Raw genomic sequence first — 19,955 nt, forward strand, 5'->3', positions numbered from 1 at the left:
AAGCTGTTTTTTTGCACTTGCCGCAACAGAAATATTTCAAAGCGGGGTCTGCGAGGAGCTGCTTAGTGTGCCAGTGTTGTGGGGGCTGGATCTGGCCATATGTCAGAGCTCACTGTGAGAACAGCCTGGATCTGCTGGGGCTGGGACTCTCCACTAGGCGATGTCTTCTCTTCCAGCTCTCTGCTCAACCCTGAGAGACCTGATGTCACCCTGTGATGCCTGCTACACAGCAGTTGCTTGTGCCCAAACACACACGAGGGAACAAACACACAGTTCCACCCACACACCGAGTGACAACAAACACAGGCTATGCAAACACTCCACATGGCCGAGGTCAAACTAGCTATTGCATCATCCAGATATTGTCTGAAGTAATTACAAGCATCTGGTTGAAGCAATGAAGTCCTTGGCTGTGGTCTTGACACCCTGTGTTTCTATAAAGCTAATAGGGGCGGAAGTAGAAAGCAGCACATACAGTATATACTACATATACAGACTCCACAATATTAAACCCTAGTTTTAAGTAATAGTAATAACTAGTATTAATTATTTTAAATAAGAGTTTTTGGTACTTTTCACAAAAATTACTCCATTTAGCAGAAGAGCTGTATATAAAACAGGATATTTGCACTGTAGTGTTGCATAATTGCTTGGGAGGAAAACATCAACTAAACTAGGGGTTGATTTGATGGCCGCCAGGGCACCATAAAGGGGTCAAAATTTTAATGAAAAAAAGAGAAAAAACTAAAATACATAAATAAATAATACAAATAAAATGTACTGTTTTGTGAAAAAAATGCTTTATATTAATATAATTTCTCCATTTGAAAAATTTTTAAAGAATCTTTTGAGGCAATATTCTCACTAAAATTGCTTTGAACCAATGTATATTTTGAAAAGTGCTATATCTACGAACTGAATTGGGAAATCCAGGATAACATTACTAACATTACTCAGATATTGGGTAAAAAAATTTAAAAAAAACTTTAAACAAAGCAAATATTTTGTAGATATAATTATAATACTATTATATAACTTCTCTTTATTTTTAAATGACAATATACTAGGCAAATATTTAATATTGCATTTTTAAATTATTTAAATTAAAAGATGGAAATATATAGCTGTGTTGGTAGTTTAGGGAGGGTGTCCTTGGCATTAAAACTCCTAAACTATATAGCGTATTAATTACAGAAAACAAGGAAAAAATCTTGCAAAAAAAAAAAAAAAACTTTATATACCTTTATATTTCCTGGCCTGCCCTCAGGTTCATTCAAACAAACAAGCAAAAACCAAACAAACAAACAAACAAACAAATAAATAAATAATGATTAAAAAAAAACAGAAAAAGAAAAAAGAAATGTAATAAAATAAACTTGCCATAATAAAATAAAAATGTTGCCATTTGGCAGCAAATGTAGTTTATTCTACACACCTACAAGACCCAGGTGTGTGAAGGGTGATCATTTGTTTGAACACTCCATGTATTAAAAAACTAAAATAACTGCCGTAAATTGGTGGGATGGTCTCTAATTCAATCATCTGGTTAGTTGCCTGTGAGTAAAAAAAGGCCTGTGAGTAAAAAAAGCACACCATAAAAATAAACTCAGCCTGAAAATGTGAGAAGTGCACATGCACAGATCAGCCTGAAACTGAACCATCACTCAAAGTTCAAGATTTTTTTCTAATATTGGTTGGATAAACCTGTGGAGGCGAATTTTACTCCAAAACAGCATTTAGCATTAAGCTGCAGACCCAGTGATGAGTGACTCTGATAAACCCGTGAGCGTTTTCTTACTTTCACCCAAGAGAAGATGTAATAGGACAGTCCGCTAGTGAACCGAATATCACGGTTGAGATGTTCAAGCAATCATCCTCACCGGACTGTTTCCGTTCTCATTCGGGAATTCTCAGTCGCTATCCTCTTCGTCTGTTTTCCTATTAAACAAAGCACGGCGTTTCCTTCTCTGGTAACAAATTCTCCTGCATCCACCTCCTCCCCTTCTGTCAGAAGGCAGGGCTTAATGCTAGAGCTCCTTCCCACTGCGTTTCTGCACAATTAGCTCCACAGAAACTGGGGAACAGCAGCTGAGTTGGAGAACCAAGATGGATGATTGAAGTTGTGAAGGTGACGGGATGGCAAAAAAATAGAAAAACAACATCAGCCATCAGCTCGCAAAGCCTGGGAGGAAGTAATAGTCCCTGTCAGCCATAAAACCCTTCCATAGAGGTGCAGGCCACAACTCCATAAGGCTCCACCAATTTCTGCAGTTCCCTTCATAGATAGTCAGCTTAATTACCCAGCAGGCCATGCATGTGGGGGCAAAGCCATTGTTAGAGACAGAATGACATATGCACTCAGCAGCAGAAATGCAGTTGGACAGATCAGAATCATGAAGCGGGCTTTGAAATGTGCTGACTCTTCAAGACAACCCAGAGTTTTCATGCCCTTTGTAGAAGTGATAAAGGTCTGGAGGGGTGAAAATTAATGGGTTTTGTCCAAACGCTAGTTCAACAGGCCAATTAGTTAAATTAAGCTACAAATGTACAATATTAAGAGCAGTAGACCAATCTAGTTTTATCCATTCTCTAAAAAAAAAACGCTCTTGGGGCGCTGTCATCAAAAATAGATCATTTAAACAGAGCTGATATTTAATTTCCTCCGTGTGGCACTTCATTTTCACCCTTTTGTTTAATTCAAGAGATGAATTAGCATATGTAACTTTGCAATGTGATATATCTTTTAAAAGGTCTTTTATAAGGGGCGTCTCTGAGAAGTTAACTCAATCAAATCCTTACTATAGAGTTACAATTGATATTTCATTACAGTCTACATTTTTTTCATTTAATCTTAATTAGCATTTTACAAGTTGAACGTTGTCCAATAAACCCACTTTTTCCTATATTATGCAATTTATATTCATTTTGTTTATTGATACCGCTGGTACAAAACAAGCGGTAAATAAACAGTCTCTCAGCATTGCTAACTACACAATATTTCAAATGATTATGGGGACACTAGGGAACATTTTGGTTGATGTATGTATAATGTATGTACTGTATATACTATCACAGCCCAAAACAGTTTCCTTTTCCTATATAGTATAACTTCACATGTATTGTGAGTAAAAAAAATATGAAATAATGTTGTTTTAATCCAACTGTGACATCTCAGGCCTAGTGAATCTGTTAAAACCTTCTTGCTTGTGTTTTATATAATGATGATTTCAGCATAATACTGATCGTCCTTCCTGCCCTCTCTGACACGGTCGCTCCTTTTATCCCTCTTTCCTCTCTCTCTCTTCTTCTCTCAGCCCACCATTCTGCCCATGTGCCAGCAGTGTTTAATTGCCGTGTCATAATGAAATCTAGTTTGATGAAGAACAATTCAGGCTCGGGCACCGCCTAATCAAATTAACCAAGTCCTTTTTGATTTTCAATTATCTCGTTCAGCGAAACGTTTCCTCCCTGGCATGGATCGACTATGACTGGAACTTTACAAAGCTAGAACAATGCTGCCTAACTATCATGTCGGACAGTTGACATGTATCTCCCAAGATATCCCCTATTGACTGACTTTTTATAATCACTCCTGTCCTAGTTTTCCATCATAAGTCACCTAGGGTTTTCATAATTAAGGCATTTTCGTATGACACACACACAATTGCTTCTGACCAAAGTACAATGTCCATAATCATAATCCATAACAACGCTTCCTGTTTTATTGTTTTCACTTGTTAACAGTGCTTGATCTGTGCATATTTAGTATCTCCTGATGCAGACAAGATGACTTTTGACTGGAGAAAGCAGTATTATGGATAGAGGACTAAAGGTTTGAAGTTAAAAATGTCATAATAATGGATTTGTTTATTACAAACATGCAGCTTTTTAATAAGACATTAATTGATGGACTGTGTCATTTGGATTATTGTGATGTTTTTATCAGCTGTTTAGAGTCTCATAATGGCACCCATTCACTTCAGAGGATCCATTGGTGAGCACATTATGTAATGCTAAATTTCTAAAAATATGTATTGGTGAAGAAACAAACACATTTATTTATTTTTTTTCAATGGTCAATGCTGATATCGATATCAAGAAAGTAGTGTGGTCAATGACCGATATAATGCAATTTAATTATAGAAAATGAAATGTAACTGTACACAAAAATACTTGCTGAAAATGAAAACAAAACATTTTTAAAACATCTAATGCTAACTTGAATTAGTTTTAGATCATCACACATGTAATTTTGGTGCTTGTCTGTCTTAGAATAGTGTTGTTAGTTCCTTCGCATTTCAAGGAAGATGCAATTGTACTTAACTTTGTTTGAGATAAGCAAGTTCTACACCGAACCATTCACTAGCCATCACCTCCAGTAACAATACTGTCCAATTTGCTTTGACTTGTGCCAAACTACTGTTGCGACAGTGTGAGGCCATGTTTTCAAAGCCAGGTGCCTAGTTTGCTCTCTACCTCGTAGGGTGATGCTACCTTAAATGGTTTATACATGGAAAGCTTTACTGAATCCATCAAAGCAGACATACCCTGCAGAGATGATACACACTGCTTGAGGGATTACATCAACTAGGCCCTACTTAAGGGCAGCCAATAGCTGGCCACAGTGAACTCCTGCCGAGAGCATGTCAGAGGCTGTAGACAGCATCTCGACAAGTGCAGACAACTTGTTGCCCCTGGCACATATACTTCACTGACAGAGAAGGAAGGAGGAGGCGGATGAAAGGCATGCTTCTCTAGACTTCAGAAAAACCAGCACTTGTGGTGTCCTCACCTGCTCACCTGGACCTGACCCTGTTCCAGCAGCACCTAGGGATGTGCATCTCCATAACCGAGGCCAATTCGATACGCATCTCCATGCATAGCCAACGATACGATACATTGAAGATACATATGAAGCAGCTAGCGATGCGATACGATTCACCCCTATTACGATGCAGTGCGATTCGATTCGATTCAACACAATGCGATTCGATGCAATACGATGCAATGGAAAAAAATATGATCGCTTTTATTTCTTTGGTTCAGACAGACAGCAAATCACAAATTAACTTTTGTCTTCTGACTTCTAATGCCTCGAGGCCTGTTTCATAAAACAAGTTTACCAAATAGACCAGGCTTATTTCAGTTAGTCTGACTCACTGTCAAATGATTTGGTTAACAAAGATCAACCTCAGTCACTGTGGCTACTTATGCTGGAAAGCTAACCTGGTTCAGGGCAGGCAAACTATCAGGCTAAGTTGAGCTCCTCACTGACCAATAGGAATACAATGATATTACCACTGACTCTCTCACATAGGCCACTATCATAGCCATGCAGCCGTTCTCTCTGGTTTTATAACTGTACCTTTTATAGTTAGAACAGATAGCATTAGAACATTACAATCTAACATTGCTCTTTGAAGAATCCCAGTTTTCCTCAGGTCTCCGTAGTGTTGTTGTGATTCGTCATATTCACATGCAGCGGTGATAAGAGAACACGCTTGAGAGACAATTTCGAGAGGAGAAATCAATCTTCATATAAAATATTCGTCACAGATTATTGGTCACTTTCTAAACAATAAAAGTGTAGCGCATCCACTAGTAATTATACATAAATAAATTGTTTTTTACCGATGCAAATATGTTAGAAACGATGCATCGCGATATAAATGCCAACTTGTAGGCTATCCGATGCATCGCATCGTTAACTTTTTTTGCCGATGCACCGAGCGAATCGGGGAATCTTCCCATCCCTAATCTCTGCTGCTCCTGCGTCAGCCTTCTCTGGTCCAGTGACATTCACTGTTGGTCAAGAAGAGCTCAAAGTTCTTCCCTTTGTGCCAGAACTACAAAAGCTCCCTGGGTTTCTGATCACCATCTCTTTAATCTGACATATAATTATCTAAAACAAATTTAAATGAGATTTAGAAATAATCAAGCAAATATTTAGTGACTTAGAACACCAATTTCTCTGAGAAAATGAAGTCAAGTTAATAAAATTCAAACATGTAATTCGCTCCATCAGAGGCCATTTTTGTTATTTTTTTGTTAAGTACTGAACAATTGTTTGAAAGCAGTCAGACAACACTCAAGTACTGAGTTGGTACTACTAATATAAAACACAAAGCAAAGCAAAGCAAAACAAAACAAAACAAACAAAACGAAAAAGCAAAAAACATCAAACAACTCAAACTTTAAACTTTGAAGATCATTACAACAAACAGGCCTGTTATCCTTTCTTCGGTATCTGGAAAACAACAAAGGCAATCACACAGAGCAGTAATGTAGTGCAGCAAAAATCAATTAAGCAACTTTTGAACCTGTAACCTCTCACATGTAAAGCAAGAAGCGTACCTCTAAACCACAACATCCCTCATGAAGCTGAAATCCTGAAATTGCCTCTGGTAAAGTGCCTGTGTGAATTGACGCTGCTTTAATTACCTCCTTACTGATGAGACTTTCAATCACGTATTGTACATCCAATTGTTCAACTATATCGCAGTGCGCATCATATTTCACCCTCAGCACTCCTACATCCTGCGGCCTTTTACTCTGGAGACTACAATTATTACAGCAGGGAAATTAGTCGAGAAAAATGATCCACATTTATAGAGAGTACACAAAATATCAAGAGGAAATGGATAATTATTTGCCAATTTTTAAGCAGTACTTTGTTTTAGTCAGATTTTTTTGTCCTCTGAAATAGAATATAATTTTAATCAACAAAAATAATGCTTTGGGAGTCAACAAAATGCAGAATTAGGAAAACGTGTCAAACTGTAACAGACTAAACTTGTAATTTCAAGCATTGTAAACATGGATTATACATATAAAAGACTATCAATATCAACAAAGCTTAAGTACTCTACTTAAGTATTTGCTACCTTTTAAAAATTAAAAATTACTTTGTTATATACAGTGTTACTTTTTATTATTATTACTACATATATTGTTTTTATTAAAACTTTGAATTTCTTTATATTTTTTCTATTTTTATTTTCATTTCACAATTTTAGTTAAGTTGTTGCCTTGCCAAATAGCTGAAATATATGTTTTTTTAACATTTATATTTTATTTTATAACAATTATTTAATTTTATGCATAATTTGCCTTGTATTTGATTTTGTTATAATCTGAAGTTTTAAAAAACAAACATTTAAAAAATTATTTTGCTGCAAAGATTAAAACTTTGCTCAAGCAAAGCATTGTTTCCCCACAGATAATATGCTCCAAAACATACACACACAGTATTTCACATGATCACACTTGTCAAGACAGTAGCTTTATAAACCCTTCAAGACTCTCATGTGGCTCAACACTAAATTTTTCCCATGCATAAGGATGTTGGCACACTGCTACGCCATTTCATCAAACAACTCAAACAAGGGGACCGTAAGGCGATGGAATCTCATGAAATAAGATGGCGAGATGGTTTACAGTCTCTCTATAACTGCACGTGAATAAATCCACAAGTGTCTGCAGGGCAGGTCAGCAGTATGAGATGGGAATTCAGACTCCGCCTGCAAGTGCGAGTGTGCATGTATATGTGCGAGTGTCAGGCAAGGCCATGACAGACTTGCACTGGTGCATTTAGCCTGGCCCTGAGTTACACTATGTCATTGAGAGCTGTCATTAGCTCATGCAGAGCACAGCTGAAAGAGAGCGAGAGCCTGGGGGTACAGATTGTGAGCGTGCGCCCCACAGACTACACGTGTGTATGTGCAAAAGCCCGCGAAAAGCACAGCATATTAACACTCTTAATCTTCTTCTGCATGTCGGTGAGGGACTGTTTCACGGTTATTACTTCTGTTCTTTAGGGGAAGATCTGCTCGGTGATGAGATGTAACAGCTAAGGTAAAACATTAGCCTGTGATGCATGTTGGAAAATGGAGGATTGTGGGGTGTGTGTGTGGGGGGCTGCTATGGAAACGCCACCCCACTATAAAGATCATGGTGCATTGAAAAAGTATATATGCACCACATACAGTATATCATCTCCCAGTAGACAAGATGCATTGTAAAGATACATTGATTTCATTACACCGCTGGACTGGAACGATTCGCACCCGTTTATATTCAAGGCTGGAAGGTGGACATCAAAAATCTTTTTATTACTTTTACTTTCAGTTTTTTTTTTTTTTTTGTGGAAGGGAAGTACTGATACCGACTTGTCTATCCTGTCTGGATTGACAATGTTCAGTTCGCCCTTTTAAGCACCTGGCAGCTGAGACGTCTTTGAAGATGTTGTTTTGCCGTTTGGTTGTACTTCACCTACCAAGTGAACACACTATGACATGCAACCAGCTGGCAAGCCGTCTTAATCCGGGCTTTTGATGTTCCTCGTCAAAAATGCTCTTGTCTCTTGAAAAAGCAATTTAATTGGAATAATGTTGTGGAGTTTTACCTTTATTAGCATATTCAAGCCACAAGCACATTTTTTTGCAGGGTGGTGCACCATTCAGAACTGAATTTTTAATTGAATCTGAATTCGAACTAGTTATACATTCAAAGATGTAGAATTGCGATTCAAATTTCAAAGGAAGTAGAATTCAAATGATATGAAATTCAACAAAAGTTGAACTGTGATTTTTAACTAGGAAAGCAAAAGACATGAAAATAAACTTTGAATGTTGGATTTGACAAAGCCTTTCTGAAACTTTTGTTGGTTGGATGGATGGATTCTAATCTCAATTCAACTTTCTTTGTGGAATTCAGAATCTTCAAATACTCATTTTTCCCCCCTCAAACTGTTCCCGCATTTTCAAATGCCAGTGCTGTTTCACCACAGAGACGTGTGTAATTTTCTCAGGTGACCTCTAGTCCAATCCCATCCAGGATTTAGGAGAAGCGTTCTGTCTTCTCCCTTTACATTGATCGGTGGTGACGGCCCCATTGCGTACCATTATCTAGCCACAATAGAAACAGAGAGGACACAATCACACCTGCCAATCAATCCAGGGTAAATATTTGTGTTTCTCTCTGCCTCTCGACAGTTCTCCATGTGCAAGGTCTATGATCTTATTATGCTCGCGACCTTTCGATGATAATGGCAGCGTCTGTGGACGCACCACAGCTTGTACCACTATCCGCCACGGCCTCTCATGCGTGCCTGTCAGAAAGACGCAGAACGAGTTATGGAAGACGACACAGCATGCTTTGCTTGCCGCTCTGCAGCCATGCCACAACACACAACATGCAAATAAGACAGGCCAAAGGAGGATCACAAAAAATGAGAAATACAACCAGAGAGAGTAATATAATATACAATACACCATTGAAAGTTGAGTTTGGGGTCACTATGACTTTTTTGTTTTGTTTTAATTCAACAAGGATGCATAAAATTGATCAAAAGCAACAGTAAATACATTTACAATGTTACAAAAGACTTCTATACCAAATAAATGTTGTTCTTTTGAACTTTCTATTCATTAAAGAATAGTGAAAAAATATATTATTAGGTAACACCATATGGACCAATTCTCACTATTAGGAAGTTGCTTATTAGCATTCGTATTATTAACATATTTGCTGTTTATTGGTACTTATAAAGCACATATTCTGCATGAACATATTCTATATCCCTAATCCCAAATTTTTTGACCTTTTGAATTTGACCTTAAAAGAACATGTGACCAAATATTAAGCAGCACAACTGTTTTCAACATTGATAATAAGACCTGGGCACCAAATCAACATCTTAGAATGATTTCTGAAGGATCTTGTAAGACTGAAGACTGAAAATAATGATTGCTGCAAATTCAGCTTTGCCATCCATCACAGAAATAAACTACAATGAATAAATTAAAATATATTAAAACAGAAAACAGTTATTTTAAATTTGATAATTTTGCAGTGCTACCACTTTTACTGCATTTTTATCTAAATAAATAAATAAATAATTTTTGAACGGTAGTATACACTAAAACTCTCTGTCACCTGAAGACCCTCACATGGACTTCTCAACTCACTATTTACACTATTTGTTCCAAACCTGTGTGGACTTTTGTTTTTCCACAGGAAAGGACAAAAGGAGACCATATGAAGAAATTCAATTATGATGAACAATGCTTGAAGCGTTCAAGAATCAAAATGTACACAAAAGTACGATAAAAAATTATCAAAAAACTTCATATTCATGTGACAAACAGTCCAAAATTCTAATTTGAGACAACATTTTTAGACGAACTAGCCCTTTAAAACTTGGAATACAGCCCAATCAATAAAAAGTTAACACTGTTTTTAGAGACTTAACAGGCTTCTGGATCCAACTGATAATCAAAGAATTATAGAAGTTATTAAAGACAAGACACAAGTGAGGTGACTGGCCGGACGCCATCTGATCGAGCCAGATAACGCTAGGTGAGCATTTGGCAGGACCGACGCTCCTCTTTCCCTGCTCTCCGACAGATATTTCCATTCTTATTTCTGTGTCTATCTTTACAGGCTTTTCGCCACTATGAGTCAGCTGCGCTTTGAAACCAAAAGCAGGAGAGCGGAAGAATCGGAAAAACAAGAGTGGGAGAAGAGCGGCCTGCAGTGTTTTATGTGAACATAAACTTGCCCAACAGCACATACAAGAACATCATCAATCAAAACGCAAGAACCCCGCAGCCCAACACCAATATGAAAGCAATCAAATCTGATCACGGTAGCAGAAGAGATGAGAAAACGAACAGCGTAGTGTGTAATGTCACCGTAATGCTTTGCAAAAAACCAGGCCCGTGATCTCAACCAATACGGCATCTGTAAGCACCGAGAAACATTAGCGACACACTTCTGGTTCAATCCTACCCCCTGGAGGCGTCTCGCAAGTCTCGCTCCAACTAGATGAGAAAAAGAGGCGCTCTCGCCGATCTAAAAAGCCTTTTAATTTCCACTCTCACCCTGCTCCTCATTAGGGACAACATGATTTGGAGTATATTGTATAATTAAGGTGTAACCCTGAAATGAACTGATCTGCTTTTCCTGTGGCGCTGATGAAAGTTTTAATTAAGTGTCAAACAGTTATTGAGGAACATTTGGGCACTCATACTGAGTGTGTTTATCTGATTCATTTGGCTGCACCGCTGCCGTTTGAAGACGGTTATGAAAGCACACACACATGCAGCGCGTCTCCCCCCCGACTTCTATTAAACCTCCTACAAAGACGAGTTTTTCTACTTCGAAGGTAATTCTACAAGAATACATACATTATTTTTGCCGGGTTCGAAGTGCTGCACAAGCAAGAAAGCAAACTGATAACATTAGCGCACAGCTTTTTGAACTTTAGATATCAGCGAAGGTACAATATCAGACTTGTGTTACGAGAATAACCGCGGCTGATACACCGGAGAGAAGCAAACAGGGCCTCCCATCTATTTTCTAACCCAAAGAGAGCCAGAAATTTCACAACACAAAGGGGATTAGCCAACAAAAGGCCTCGTCGTGTTCTTCCTCTCTGTCATTCCCTCTGTTGTCTCCATCTCTCTTTCTCTTTCCATCCACAGCAGGAACCCGGAGCATCGCCTCATCAGAGAGACGCTAATGAGTTTAATTAATAATGGAAATAAATGCAGCCGCCACGGTAACTCCGGAGAGCTAAGCTGCCGTTCTCTCGGCAGCTGCGGCACCATTCACGCCGAGATAAGACACTGCTCCCGGAGACCTGGACTGGACACAGATATACAAGAGCCTAGATTTACTTTGTGATCACTTCATAATACTCAAGTTTTGTCTTACGGCTGAGCGTTTTTGGCACGTGGTTGCTATATTTCTCTCTGAGATTCATTTTGGAGTGAATCCCTGACTTTTCAAGTGTTTTCCTCAAAAAAGGAAGTAAACGTTCTGTGCAAGCAATGGCATTTTGATAATTACAGGCTCCTCTGGACAGCAGCAGGTGCACTAATAACACACTTAATGACAGTCTGTCTTTACTCAAACAGGATGTCTTTTTTTTTTTTTTTTTTACACACATTTCTTAAGGTTTTATTCTCTCCTTGTGTTTGTAGCATGATCCTGAGTTATATCGGGAATTTTTCTAAAAGAAAAAGCATTAGCATTCCACTTTCTGAGATGATCAGTTCTAGATTAACAGAGTTAGACATCTATCTACCTATTCAGACAGATAAGATAATGATACATAGAATGATACTTATAAATACAGAACTATAGACAGATAGACAGAACGATACAACGATAGAACAATAGATAGATAGATAGATAGATAAACCCTAAAATTAAAAAAAGCACCTAAAAATAAGAATATGCATTTTATGTGGCAACCATAACATTCTAAAAATACAAAATGCAACATAGAAGATCTGCACACTGTTAAATGTCTATATAAATATTATATAGCCATAGAACATGTATGGCATAGACTGCCAAAGAAATATTGATTTTGCTCAATAACAAATATAGACTGCTGGTGCCATCTGGTGGCTAGAGTGGGAAAACAAAATTTTGCCTTTCTGTCTTTAGAGGCAGTTTAAAACCAAACTGAGCACAAAGACTCAAAACATATACAAAACAAATTCAATTATATTATATTGAATTATAATAATACATTTGGGCTTTTTTATTTATTCATTCGTTTAAATTGTCATGAATAAATGAATTATTAAGGTACGTTTTGTCAGGATCATATTTAAGAGTCTGTTTGTTCTCCGTTCTCATAGAAAGAACAGACAGTCTCTTAGACATCTCATGTCAATTTGCCACCAAACTTGAACATTACCCAAATTAACCTCCCAGCATTAGGACAAATTAGGATCAAAGCACAACACCAAAGCCTCATCTGTCATCAGCGGTTGCTCTTCAGTGGTCTATTTTTGCTGTCTATTTGCCGTCATCTGTTACTAACTGGCAACACTAGCACCATTAATAAACACCACCAAGGCACTGCATTGCTAATGTCTCTTTATCTGAATCATGCTTTTAGCAAATAATTAAATATATGATATGATATATGCATATACGGTATATCCATGAACTGACATACAATTTAAATGCTAAAACAAACATATATAATTGGGTCCAAATGTATTTTTAGTGTAATAATATAATATAAAATATAATATAATATATACTTCTGAACCATTCTAGAGATACATGAGCTATAGTAGCATTTAATAAAAGCACACATGTTTTTGTTTTAAGTTGCAACACACCTCAGTGTCCACCGGATGTCTCTATCATAAAGGAAGTAAGCACACTCTCCCTGATGCGAGTCACTTATCGCAGTTAACAACATTTGTAAGCATGTGTCCATGCTGTTTTTTTGGATTCCTGTGTCTCAGCACTCAACTAGTCAGACAGACACAGAGTGAAGCGAATTCTAATTGAGTGTAACTCTAATTAAAATCAGGACTCGGCTAATGCTATCAACTAATATTTGTATTCTATCAGTCAGCACACTGTGGATGATTTACTCAGCTTTATATAAACACAGCCAGCAAATTAGCTTCCAATCTAGATATCTTCATCTGCAGATTTTGAAGAACTTTCAATCCTGTCGTGTCCTGTCTATTTGAGAAGAAGGGGAAAAAGACTTGATACACGAGGGTGAAGAAAACTTCTACATACTTCATCTCAAAGTAAGGGAACCCGACTTCTAAAATTAAAACATTTTTAAAACTAAAATGGATAATATATCATTGAAATCTCTAATGTTGTTTTCTATAAACAGTTCAGCATCTGTCATAATACTATAATTTACATTTAGTCCTTAATACGGATTTACGAACTGTAAAAACTGCTCAGAGTAACTCACAACACCTCGGTTCTCCTCAAAGTAATGCTCATTAACTGGCAACGACATCAGCATATGTCTAAACCCATGCATGAGCACTGACAGAAACTACTGAATGCAATAAAACTGCTATGAAATGCAAATAGTAATAATACAATTCTATACTATATATTGAAGTGAAGTGATGAAGTGACGTGATGTGGAATTTGTGCTGTGCATTTAACCCATCCAGGTGCACACACACAGTAGTGAACACACACACACACACACACACACCATGAACACACACCCGGAGCAGTGGTATGTGTACATATATTATATATATATATAGTGCATAATGTAAATATTGAGCAGTGGTGTGTGTACATATATTATATATATTGTGTATAATATAAATATTGAGCAGTGGTGTGTGTACATATATTATATATATTGTGTATAATGTAAAAATTGCATGAATCAAATGCAATACATTTGTGAAAAGTTTAATAATTACCTTAAACTTTAAATTCTTTCATCATTCACTCAGCCTCACATCATTCTATCCCTGTATTTTCTTCCCCAAAATGGGAGAAAATTTTAATTTTTAAAGGTACCATAGAATGGAAAACCGTATTTACCTTGGCATAGTTGAATAATAAGAGTTCTGTACATGGAAATGACATACCGTGAGCTTTAAACACCATTGTTTTCCACCATTGCTCTTAAAACAAATAAAAATGATAAATAAGTAAAAATAAACCAAAATTATTTCAAATCTAGACTGCAACGTCCTACTTTATTAACTTTCTAAAGTGTCAAAAAAGGCAGGTCCAAAAACGCTTGTAACAGCTGGATCTGGCAACACAGAGGCTGCGTCCACGCCCTCACTCACAACTCTCTCTCAAGCCTCGTTCACTCCACCAGCGTATCGCAGTGATCATGTTCATACCATGGACGATAAACATTCTTGCAAAATCTCCCAAAATCTGTATCGTCGTCTGATACAGGCTCAACATATAAGGTTGGATGCCTAATCTCTCCATCGTTCACGCCGGACAGTAGAGATCTGTTCGCTGTGTGAGCTACTGAAATGAGCCGCACTGTGAAACAGCCAATCAGAGCAGAGCTCAACATTATTATTCATGACCCTTCCAAATAAGGTTATAACAGACCATTTCATTCTAGGGACAAATCCTAGGGTTGCAAATGGACAGAATTTTTGCCCTTACCTAAGCCACATACCTTCTACGTAGATATCAGAGAACAATTTAAAATATTATATCAATGCATTCTATGGCACCTTTAAATAAAGTTTCACAAAACACAAGAAACACAAAACTTTCAGAAAAGATGTCCATAAAATAAATGCATTATATTACAAATGTTAGCTAGATAGATAAATTTAGTCATTCATTTATAACCTTCTCTGCCAATCAGCTGTTAACTTTTATAACTAAATCTTTGAGATGGTGAGTTGAAAACAAGAATTGAATGAGTCCAATTTGTGAACAAATAATCAGAATGGCTTTGTAAACTAATTCAAATGATATATTGAACAGATGAAAAAATAGAGTGAATGTCAAGATTGTGTGAATAACAACAATTTCAGTCTGTTCCTCACATAAAACTCTAATATGACTTTAGAAGGCTTGGAATATAGTGCATGAATCATATGCTAACTTTTATGGTATTTTGTGGGACTTTTTTGTCATTTTGGAGCTTGATTTACAGCATTATAAAGTCCAGAATAGCCAGGATGCATTTCAGAATTTCTTCTTCTAAATTCCAAAGAAGAAACAAACTCACGAGTTTTGAAACAGCATGAGGGCAAGTAAATGATGACAGATCCCTTTAAGAGAAAATGATAAAGATGCTCTCAATTAATGCAGAATACAAATGAATTGAATATTTGTGCTTTGAAACCTATTGTTATTGTCTTTCCCGTTCTCTTTAAGTATTTTGGTACACTCTTTTACTCCTTCTCTGCTCACAGTCACCATTCGCTAAAAAAATATTCTCCTCGCTTTTCTCTCTTTTTCCGCTTGCTCCTGTTGCTTTCTACCGCTCTCTCTCACTCTCTGACTACTCAGTTGCACTGTCTAAAAGTAATTATATGTGTTTAATAACTTCGAGGGCTATAAAACCTCTTGTTAGAGGAGCAAGGAGGTCTAGTTTAATGATGACCATAAAAAAGGGAGAGAGAGAGAGACAGAGACAGAGAGAAAAAGAGAGAGGGCAGGAAGGAGGGGAGGCAGGGGCACAGGTGAGAAATGAAAGAAGTGTTCTGCTGCCCTTTCTATTACCTCCTTTCAGTTGCCCCCGTTGTTAAAAATCCATCTGGGAATTAGTCGTTGCTGTCTTGTCCTGGATTTATGGGTCAGAGGGTAAAAAGGGGGAAAGGGAGAAATGGATCAGGGTTGAAGTTTCTCATTCGTCTCCCTGTAAATGCTGCCTTAATTTAGGGGGCTACAAAACACGCCATGGGCCCCCCACTTAAGCACCCCATCCAACTGCTCCTGGCTCTTTTATCCCAAAGAGCCTTCGAAAAGAAGCCCTCTCTTGGGTTATTATTGCTTATTCTGTAGAGGACTACCGGAATAGGGGAGAATCAGCCGCAGACAACGAGGGGGCTTTTGTCGGAGTTATTTAAGTGTGGGAAATCTCAAGCGGATGGGCTGGCAGCGGTGAAATAAGCCCGGCAGCAGCGGGAGATGAAATAACAGAATGGATGTTGAGAGGGATGAGAGCTTGCTCAAAGCCAGCCGCATCAGGCGCAGAACCTCGGGGCCGCCATGCACTGGCGACCGGATTCCGTTTGGAACTCACGGTGATCCAGGGATGTTCTATTCTTGCACCGTAAACTGTATGGTCGCCAATCCTGCTATCGCACATGAGAGAAATCTGCCACAGATTTGACTGCATGTCTGTATGCAGATACATCACAGCAGGGTTCTGCGCCATTCAGAATTGAACTGAGAAGGCCTTTTAAAACACAATTCAATTCCTAAGTTTGAACTGAGGTATCAAACAGAATGCAGAAACACAATTTTAACTATACAAGTTTAAAAGGAAATATAAGAATACAGAATCAAACGGAAATTCTGAGAAATTAACAATAACTATTATAAAAATTATCATATGTACATACAGTAGGCTATATTTACACATTTTAACTGGAAAATCAAAAGTTTAAGATAAAACTTTAATTCTTGGCTTGATGAAACCTTTTTGAATTAAAAAAAAACTTTTTTTAAAAAAAACCTCTTGACCTTAGAGGTAGATAGAATGATTAGGTAGATTAATTATTATTATTAGACAGAATAATAGATAGAACTATAGAATGACAGACAGACAGACAGACAGACAGACAGACTGTGGAATGTGGATAGATAGATAGATAGATAGATAGTTATTAGACAGAATAATAGATAAAACAATAGAATGACAAACAGACAGACAGACAGACAGACAGACAGACAGACAGACAGACAGACAGATAGATAGACAGATAGATAGATAGATAGATAGATAGATAGATAGATAGATAGATAGATAGATAGATAGATAGATAGATAGATAGATAGTTTAGAATTTTGCGTCACAGACTATACAACACAAATGGGATGGTTAAATCCCAACACTCCCAGTGACAAAGGAAGCCACAGATTTGTTTCCTGAAGTGACCCTGCTATAAAGGCTATTCTTGTGTCATAAACCTTGCCTGGGTTGAATGCGCCCTGCTGGCCAAGAGAAGGACATTCCTAGACCACTGGGATGGAAATTAGAACCGGGGCTGAGGTAAAGCTCTGGCCTGGCCATATCCGCTGGCGCAGACCAAGCCTTAAGCCCTTCCGGCTCCAAGTCCATTGGCAGCTTGCCCGGCCCATGGAAAGGAAGTCTGACCAGGCCGCCCTTCCCGCATCAGCTTTGTAAACCAGCCTCCTTGTGCTGGCATGAGCTGTGGTACAGGGCCATATGTCCGCTAGCGCGAGAGTGTCTCCTTACATCTGCTCCTACCACAACCCCCTGCCAAGGGCCGGTCGACCTGGACCTCTCTCGCTTTCTTCCTCACCAGTCTGCTTTCCGTTGCTTATTTCCATAAATATGCATTTTATCTGCTCGTGGCTTTTACAATCTAATCACCAAGCTGACAGAGAAACATAAAAATCCATTTTAACATATAAACAAACAAAGTAACACTGAAATGTATGTAAATGCGCAAATGTTTTAGCATTAGCATGCATGAACACACACTAAAGCTCAGTGCAAGGCAAACACACAGAAGCTGCACATAAATCTACCCGCTAACACAATATAATGCTCAAAGAGGACAACAAAGAGGCATCTGAAAGGACCGAACAGGTCTCTCTCATTGGTTAAAACGATCGTGGTCAGCTCTGACAGGCCCTATCACTTTCACAGCCTAGTCAGAGATTTGCTCTCCTGTGGGAAGCAAATGTGCTTTGATTATCTGTCACAGCTTCCATGTTTCTTCTTATCAGCCGGATTACGCACAAACCCAAATGCCTTAATCCTTCATATCAAGACGGTGCCACAAAGGTAATGTGGCAAACCTAATCAAGACTTTATTAGGATAATATCATTAACACAAAAGGATAATTACATAGTCTTCTGTGCATAGATTGCAAAGGCCTTTGATATTCAGTCTCTTTAATTGAGAGTGTCTTAAGGAGAGCACGATAGCTGGCTGCTTGATCCTTATTGGTGTTAATGCCCAGTCAGACTCCATTTGTTTCTTCATTATATGATGTTTCCAGTAAAGTCTGTCGAGCACAAAGAAGGGTAAAAAGCCATTCTCGAATCTCGGCGGAGATGAGGGCTGGATTATCAAGTGCTAAAGTTACACAAGACGAAGTTTGGGATGCTGCAAGCAGTTGCAAAGCAAAACTGCTTGTGATAAAACATTTTTTTCTTTTTTGTTCTCAGACCTATCTGGCTCATATATTGATATTCTGACTGTACTAGTGCAATCAAAAGTGGCTGCTGTGGTTGCTGTGGTATTTGTGATAAAAGTCCCGAGGGACTTGTCGTGGGAGAGAGTCAAATATCAAGTAATCCATACAAACAGATTCTAATGGCATCACAGTGGTGTAACATTTTCCTTTTATTATCGGTGCTTGACGGTGGGGGAAAAGAAAACTTACCTCAGCATCAATTTCTGCCGATTACATACACAAACAGCATAATGCCCATTCAAATGCAAATCCTTCATATTTTTTCAGCCAAGTGGGTTTCGATGGCAACTTTATTAGCAAAAAAATTTCATAATTGAGATAAATATTATAACTTGATCAAAACTTTAGAAAAATAACTAGATAAAAATGTCTGAATTTGGTCAGTCCATTAAATAATTAATTAATAAACAATACATTAAACTGATGATGATGATATTAATAATAATAATAAAATGTGAAGAATCATATTGTATTAGGTTGGGATTTTAACAATGACTCTCAGGTGAATTACTGTTTAAAATTTATATAATAAAATTATTTAAATTATTCAAAGTTATGGTGCTTGTAATTTACTGTTAATAATAATAATAATAATAATAATAATAATTATTATTATTATTATTATTATTATTATTATTATTATTATAACATGCAGAATAATATTATATTAGGTTGGGATTAGGTTAACCATGGGCCTTCGAGGTTTTTTGTTGTTGTTGTTGTTGATGTTTTTGGATTCTTTTCTTGCATCTCATTTAGGGCACCGAGTGAGACAAAATTGCCACTGGCACACCCTTAAAAAACAGGTGCAAGGTGCCCCTAGGTGAAATTATCTAGAACACATTATCAAATAAAATATGCCATTAACTATCAGAGAGTTTTCAGACATCTCAATGAAAGCTCAACTTAGCCTTCTGCTTCCAATTATTTTCATCTACCCTCACACACACACACACACACACACACACACAAGCTTGTGAGTGGCTGCTCTCTAGATCAAAGACGTTTAACTCTGCACTCCCTGTCAGCCAAGGGTCAGCATTGTATCATCTTCCCTGGCTCAGCCACACAAAGGTTGTGCGGTGACTTCTATTTGATTTCTATTTGAAGAAAATATTAGATTTTCCAATCTGAGCTAAATCCCTCCCTTGGGCTCAGAGATAGGACAGGAACACCTTAAAGTTGGCCAGATAATCGGTCGCATAGCTAAAAGTTCTTAAGCACTTTTTCCTGACATCCACAAGCACATTGTGAGAGAAACTCAACCG

At 37.7% G+C, this 19,955-nt stretch overlaps 1 protein-coding gene across 10 annotated transcripts in view; it reads right to left on the reverse strand.

Moving 5' to 3' along the window:
* rbfox3a (RNA binding fox-1 homolog 3a) overlaps positions 1-19,955 on the reverse strand; it is a 450,519-nt gene that overhangs the window by 230,970 nt on the left and 199,594 nt on the right. For 2 of the 10 annotated variants that reach the window (XM_058792714.1, XM_058792713.1), the window contains exon 4: positions 16,015-16,075. The exons of the other annotated variants lie outside the window; for them this stretch is intronic. The gene's annotated coding sequence lies outside the window, so the exon portion shown is untranslated. The remainder of the gene's footprint in view (positions 1-16,014; positions 16,076-19,955) is intronic. 10 annotated transcript variants of the gene reach the window in all.

Source organism: Onychostoma macrolepis, chromosome 12 (assembly GCF_012432095.1).
Source record: "Onychostoma macrolepis isolate SWU-2019 chromosome 12, ASM1243209v1, whole genome shotgun sequence".
Lineage (NCBI taxonomy): Eukaryota > Metazoa > Chordata > Actinopteri > Cypriniformes > Cyprinidae > Onychostoma > Onychostoma macrolepis.